Source organism: Protopterus annectens, chromosome 10.part0 (assembly GCF_019279795.1).
Source record: "Protopterus annectens isolate FY-2018-M chromosome 10.part0, PAN1.0, whole genome shotgun sequence".
Lineage (NCBI taxonomy): Eukaryota > Metazoa > Chordata > Ceratodontiformes > Protopteridae > Protopterus > Protopterus annectens.
Window position 1 is genome coordinate 959,123,868 of NC_056744.1, and position 8,099 is coordinate 959,131,966.

An 8,099-nucleotide genomic window follows, 5' to 3' on the forward strand; every position below is an offset into this window, starting at 1 on the left:
TACTTTTATTTCTGTTTTGGCTGATAATATTGTTGAAGCTAAGATGAGCAGTTGCTGTGGTATGCCTGGGATGGAAACCATGCTGAGTTGTGGACAGAAGACTGTTGTCGCTAAGACATTTGAGGAGTTGAGAGTGGATACATTTTTCCAGAAGTTTTGATAGTGATGGCAGTACAGCTATAGGTCTGTAATTAGAAAGGTCAGTTGAATTTCCTCCTTTATGTAATGGTATTAGGAATGATTTTTTCCAGTTAGATGGAACATGGCTTACTGTTACTGACTGGTTAATAAGTATTGATATAGGGAAGTCTAGAGCATTGGCAGCAAGCTTTAGGTATTCTGTTGTCAGGTTACCAGCTGCTACGGTTGCTGCTTTGAGGTTTAGTAACTATTTTTTATGGTAGCAATTGGGAATGGGTAGAAAGAGAAAGTTATTGTGTTGTTGTTAGATGTGGTTGGGGATAGTGAGGGTTGTGGAAGAATTTTGTTTAGTAAGAGAGAGTATAGTGTTTATAAAGTGGGAATTGAACTGGGTTGCTATATTGTCTTTGTTGTTAGTTGTTGGTGAGGGAGTTGTTTAGCCAGGGCACAGAAATTTGTTAATAGAAGACCAAAATAGTTTGAGATTGTTTTGATGTGAAATTTGGAGGCTGGAAAAATAGGATTTTTGTGTCACTGATTATTAATTTCTTTGCAAGATATCGTAGATATCTAAAGTGCTGACAGTTAGACTGGGATTTGTTTTTGGACCATAGTTACCAAGCTTTATGTCTTTGAAGGAGCACCTGACTTGTTTCTTTTGTTAAACAAGCTGCTGGGTTCGATCTGATTCTCTTTTTTCTGAGTGGTATATGGACATTTACGGTGCTCAGGAAAGTATTACTGAAGTGGGTGACTGCATCATCTGGTGGTATGATTTTTAGGATATTCCAATTGTAGAGTTTGAGACTGGATAAGAAGTTGTTTAAAGTTCTTTATATCATATACTTGTTTATAGGTTAGCTAGTTGCATATGGTGGTCACTGATACTGTCAGCTAGGCAGCCAGAGGACCTTATTTTATTTGACTTATTTGAAAAGATCCAGTTTAAAGTGGATTCCTTATTTGTATGTCTTTGTACTCTTCTAATATCATTTATCAATTTGAGAGAATTTAAAGAGATTTATTAATGAGGTGATCATATGATTTAGATCTTAGTATATGTTGAGTTCAGCCATTATAATTGTTTTGTGGGGTATATTGTCAGATAGCCATTGCAGCAGGTGTTCTACAGTGGTTACATTTTGTCCAGGTGGGATATACAGTCCAGTGATACAGATGCTTTTTCTGTTATTAAGTTTGAGAACTGTTATTAGATATTCTGCATTAAGTATATGTAGAGGGTGTGGGCACAGGTTAAGTTCTAGGGAGTTTCTGCATATGATTGCTATACCGCCACCTTGATCTTGTTTGTGTTGTCAGTCAAGTCTGAAAATGTTATATCCTGGGGTAGTATTTTGTTGTTTTTTATGTGTGTTTACAGCCAGGTTTCAGTAACTACAACTGTACTTGGGCTGTAGAAAGCAAAGCTTGCATGGAATTATTGGAGTTTATTGCAAATGCTTATTAGGTTAATATTAGGTAGTATTAAGTCAGATTTGTTGGTACTTAATAGTCAGAGACTGTGGGGGATGGGGGTTATTTATTCAGATTGTGACATAGTAACAGGGCTGTGGTTTGGATAGATGTCACCACTGAGTTTTAGGAAAGTCTTGGAGAGATGGAGACTGAAGTACCCTTTAAATTTGGATGTGTTTTTAAGGTGGAAACGTATTGATTTTATGTTAGTTTTTACATATTTCTAGCTAAAGAGGTTGTGGAGACTTAGAGTGTATATTTTGGGTGCAATGTAAAAGGAGGGTGATCTTATCAATGGCGTATGTTAGTGAGGGTTGGTGGGTGAGGTAGTTTTGTGTGAGATGTGAGTCTGATGGTTATTTGTGTAAGTCTGGTGAGGAGTACTAGTGAGATTATGTGCAAGTTTATCATGTTGTATGGTGTAAAGACTGGTGTGTTGGAGAGTGTGCAAGGTTTAGTGGTTTGTGAATGATGGATGGAAAAAGTGTAGTACTTGATGTAGTGAGTACTGTGTAAAGGAAGGTTGGAGGTACATATATGGTATATTAGATTAGGGCAGAGAAAGGAAGATGTGTGGGTGGTAGAATAATAGTGAAAAGTTATTCAATAACAAAGACTGAAATTGACATTGAGTAAGTGAGGTGAGGGGAATGTTTGATAAAGGTTGTAATTTGGAAAACAAATGAGTGAGAGTAAGTATGACAGGATGACATAAAATGAATGTAGACTTGAGAAAGATGCAGACGATAGGAAGTTGGGTGACTTACATCTTGAAAAGAGAGTGAGGCTGGGGATTATTCTGGATTGGATGCACTGACTGGTTGTAGTGGATGTGTGGGTAGAGTAAGTTTGCTTTAAGTTTAGTGGTAGCGGGTAGGAAATGGGGCTAGGGTCGAGAAGCAGAGTGGAGCCCAGGAGTAGTGAGGGCAGAATAGAGTGGGTCCCATAGAGAACAGCAAGGGCAAAATGAAGTGGGTCCCCACAGCAGGCAAAGTATTTGTAGAAAAGCAATCAATGAAGCTGAATTATGCTCGTGGTAATATAAAAAATAACTGAAGCTTCTCATGGAGACAGGCAGTCCTGTGCCAATATGATAGGTAAAGAAGCAGAAATGAAGCCCTTTCTTATGCTGTGTTGCTTAGAAGAAAGATTATAGTCTCACAATCATGGAAAATTAGATGTGCTTTCAAATCTTATTTTAAATATGATTTTATCTTTTTTGGGGGGGTGGTTATAGTCACTATCACAGCTGAGTTACTTTGTTTTGTTATAACTTGCCTTTGTTTTACTTTATTTACATTTGTCATGATGTTCAGTTTGAAAGTGGAATTGCTTAAATATAGTTTAGCAATATTTCTGTGAAGAGTATGCTAATACTTGTATGCATCCTACTGGGTGGACTGATATTAGAATTGGCTGTGTTTTAGTAAAAGGGATGGAGTCTTCTAGTAGTGTGTACACTGCAGGCCAGATAGCCAATTACAAACAAGCAGAATAGCAGTAGCTCATGGGTACATTTTAAAAATATTACCATACATTAACTGTTCATTTTCCATGGAGGGATATTTCTTGGTTGGAGCTGAAAAGGTCTTTTTGTTTGTATTTTTGGTAGTCGCCAGGAAGGCGGATGGTAAGGCACTTTTAAATATTTAGTCTCCAGCTGGAAGAGAAATAAAATAATGCAGAGTGAGAGACTGTTTAGTGGAGAGGGAGAATGTATGAGATATGGAGCTGTGTTTAATGACAGAAAGAGGTGTAGGGATAAGAGATACATAAACGATACACTGCCTCCTTCACCAGTGTTCCTTGAGAATCTTTGGCAAGTAAAAAAAACACCTTTAAAGGACTTTGAGGTATTAGAGGAAAAGAGCAGGACAGTGCACAGTACTGCTTATGAGATATGTAGATAAGTATCTGACAGTAACAAAATGAAGATACAGTTAACCACTACAGTTATATGCTGCAGTCTTTAACCAATCAGCACATGCTACCAGCTACAGTAAGTGATGAGCTGTATTACAATTTAACATACACAAACTTGTTAGATACTGATTGTCCAGGGTCATAATTAACTGTATTACACTTTAACATACGTAATTAGATCTGAAAGACTTGATAAGTAAATAAATTATTTCTGTTCTTTATTTAATCTGGCATCGCCTCATGCTGGTGACCTAAACCTTGCAACCCTGAAGGGGATAGGTGGCCTAATGGAGAGACATAATCTTATTTCTACTAAAACACTAGGACTGAATGAGCAAAAAAAAGAAGTGTAAATAGGAACAGAGCTCAGAAGTTGTGCATGAAAAACTAAACTAATACATTTAGCACACACATACAAAATATGCCTCTTGTTATTCTTGGTTTACTTGAATAACTGCCCACTAGTTACAGAAAACAGTTTACTACTCATTCATATACATGTTTAGGCTTTCTAACAGCAGATCCAGTGTTGTTTGTTTTCATGTGATTCAACATATGGGACATTGGATCTGATCAGATCTGACTTTGGCTCTGAATTTGAAGCTTTCATGGTTCCAGGGCTCTGGCTCCTCAGTTACCTATTACTTCCTGAACTCCATTCTAATACCTTTGATTTTGTTTGCTGCCTGAAAACCTCAGATGTGTTTTGAGGGCCTTCATATCCTTTCACATTTTCTTCTAAAATTCTAATTTCTGATAGTTTTCAATAACCTTTTTCATTTACTCTCATTTATTGAGAGAGATGTTTCTCTGTAGTTTGTCAGTACTTGTTATACAGAATTTACTAGCATAGATGTTAGTGTTTCTTGATAGCACTTATACTTAGATAATTACATTTAGATATATAATTAAGGTAGTTTTTTCAAAATTCATACTGTTTGAGATGCACTTTTTTGGTGACAATGACTGAGTCACAAGCTTTCAAAAAATGTTCTGAATGCAAGCATAATTTGCCCCCTCAAGATCCTCACACTTTATGCATGTATTGCCTGGTTACTGTCATTTGGATTCATGATGTCAGTCATCTGCTTCCTGCAGTGCAACAGCTTTGCAAGCTTGACATGTCAAGTTGGTGGTGAGGGTTCTCCTCCCTCCACAGATAGCAACTTTGGTGTCTGGGTCTTCCTCATCTGCTTCCCTGATAAGAAACAAGACAGGACTAGGTCTTCTGAAAAGGCCTCAGATAAAGACAAAGATAAAGGCAAAGAAAAAGAAAAGGAGAAAGAGAAAAGTAGACATAAAGAGAAAGAAGATGAATAGGACAAATCTTCATCTTCTACCAGAAACATTCCTTGGATCCATCAGTAGCAGTTGGAAGACTACCAAAATTTGCTAGAAGGTTGGAACCAACAGTATCTTGGTCCTGTCCATCCTCTCCTTGGCCCCAGTTTTCACCAGAACCAGTAAGCCCAAGATTAAATTATCCAGTCTTGCAAGAAAAAAGATATTCCTCATTACTGGCTTCCTGTACTTGATCATCTCATAGCTTAACAGAGTATGATGTTGACAGGACAATGAGAAAGTACCTGAGGACACAGATCCTGCTTGGGGTTCAGTCTGTACCATCTCCAGGGAACATATCGACCATTGGCCACTCTACCCCCCCCCCACATCTTTTATCTGTTGCTGTCCATCCTTTGGTTCTGACAGTTTTGAATCCAACTAATCCCAAAGCATCTTGATCAGTGCCAATATTTCAAGCATCTTCAACACTGATGGCTTCACTATCCCTTTCAAGTCTGATACCTTCAGATCAAGAAGGGACTTAGACCAGTAGCTGGGTTCTAAGGGATGGATCAACCATCAGGTTCTTGGAATGATGTCTCCTCCTGGGTACATTGATGCTAGGCAGCTTAGGTCTGAGATCAAATTTGGGGCTGGGACTGGCCGGTGTCAAGGTTTCTTTCTCTTCTTTGAATCCAGGGAGATCTTTGGTTCCATTGGTATATTTGGTCTTTGAGGTAGTTGAACGGGTTTTGGGATTATCCAAAGAGTGGACATTTTCTGCTAGGTTAGCTCTACCCAAACCCCAACCAGATCCTGGGATATCATCTTCTTTTCATCCTGCCAGACAAGGACAGTCAGAACCACAGGCTTCTGAAATGACTTGCTACATCAGCTCCAGTCTGATTCTGAACCATCTGTCCACCCAATGAAATAAATTCACAAGAAACAGATTTGCAAGTGAAAGCACACAGACTCCTCTTCAGAGTCTTTTACGGAGGATGCAAACTTGAATGAAGGTGAGAGTTCACCCAGATCCCCCTCAGAAGATGTAATTTTTGGTAAAATCCTTGAACTCATGAAAGAGAGGGGGTGGTCCACCAAAGATTACTCACCAGACAAATCTGTATTCTTGGAAGCATTCAGTTCCAGCTCAGTATCATCCTGAGTGGTGCCATCAGTTGACCCATTAGTCTACCACATGGAGCATCGGGCTTGGAAGGACCCCAATGTAGTGGAGCCCATACCCAAGAAATTGGTAGCTCCCAAGGACAGGAAACATTGGACTAAAGGTCCATCACTGAATGCCATAGTTGTATCAGCAGCAACAAAAAAGGAACAGTCTGAAAAGAGTTCCTCTGTCCGTCCCCTTAACAGAGAGTCTAGGACCTTGGCCAGGTTTGGGAAACAAACATACTCATCAGTGACTGTTGCACTCAGGTCACTGAATTATTTATCTTATGTCATCAGAATTTAGAGGGACTTGACTAAAGAATTTTCCAAGTCTCTTTCTGGAGTTTTGTGTATGAATGTCCAAAAGACTGTGGACTCCCAGCTTTCTATTCTGCAGTCAACCTCTAACATAGCTATGCATCTCATTTCTAATGCAGCTAATGGCTCAGCCAGAGTAGGGGATACAGGGCTCATGGTAAGATGGCATTCCTGATTGCATCTTTGTGATTTCACAGGAAGGCTTTAAGACATCCTTCATCAATGCCCCATACAATGGTTCTACACTTTTAGGGACCAAAGTCAAAACATATCAACCAGGAGCCAGCAGGATGGTAAGACTCTACAGTAGGCATCTGTTTTTCCATCCCCCAAAGATCCTACTCCAGGAATAAGAGGATTGGGAAAAAGATGTGGTTCCATGAGTCACAGAGTTCTTACCAGGATTGTCCTGGTGACAGACCTTCACATGGCAGAGTTGGAGGAAACTCCAAGGCATATCAAACTTATGGTAGAGGTGAACCACATAACCAGAGTTTCTGTGGTCCCTTTACCAAGATGTCCTATCAGCATTCTTGAAGGGTTGACAGACTGCTGCACTCTGGAGGTAGTCGGGGGATACTTATCTCTGCACCTCCAAGCCTGGCAAAACATAACAAAATACACTTTGGTGCTAAATGTAATTTTCAGCGGCTATTCCATTCCCTTTATTTATCTACCCATAAAGAAAAAAGTGATTCCCAACATTCCACCCAGTCAGTGGGAACAGGCAATAGTAGAAAATTCCAAGCTGTTAGAAAAGTGAGTCATCCAACTGGTGCTCATAGACCAGTTAGGATCCAGAGTCTACTCAAGTTTCTTTTTAATGCCAAAGAAAACAGGGAAACTCAGACCAATTTTGGATCTTAGTCATCTCAACCAATGTGTAAAACAGACAAAATTCCAAATAGTCACAATTCAGTCCATATTGGAAACATGATTGGATGTCCTTGAAAGATCTGAAGGATGCTTACTATCATGTGAACATAGAGAAGTACTCCAGGAGATTTCTCCATTTCTGGCTTGAAGCCAACCATTACAAGTTCAGATCCCGGCCTTTTGGTCTCACCACAGCTCCCAGTGTGTTCACCAAGATAATGTCAGTGGCAGCGGCACACTTGTGCCTGCTTTGGATCCAAGTCTTCCTCTGCCTAGACGATTGGCTCCTAACTGCTACATCCAAGCAGCTACTATTTCATCACTTGGACCTTTTTTTCTCCAGTGCTTACTGGCTCTAGGCATATCAATGAATTGTCACAAGTGACAGTTGCTTCCAATCCAACAGATAGAATTTATTGGATGCCACCTCAACATAGCTCTCCAAACTGTCAGTCTTCCACAACACAGAGTTTTCATTTTGTGTCAAGCAGCCACACAGGTAAATCATCACCCTACCCTCCAGCACAACTAGTCCTATGTCTATTAGATCTCAAGGCTTCTTGAATTCTAATAATACCATTGGCTCATTACCACATGAGAATAATACTATGGATATTAGCAGATGTGAAGTTATTCTATCTCGCCGTTTATTCTTTACTGATGGGTTCGGAGCCGATTCCTCGGCTCCAAGTTGGCCAATTGCAAAGCTCGAGGTCTTCAAATAGCTCAAGGCCAAGTCCCTATCCCAGGATGCACCTAGAGTTACCTCAGATCTAGTTTGCTGCTGCAACAGATCGGAGGTTCTGCATTAGCTCGGGTCAGTAAACCCTTTTCATATATTTCTTACTTATATTGATATTTAGATAGTTTTAGGTAGTTTTAGATAGTTTTATAAAGCTCTTATAGCT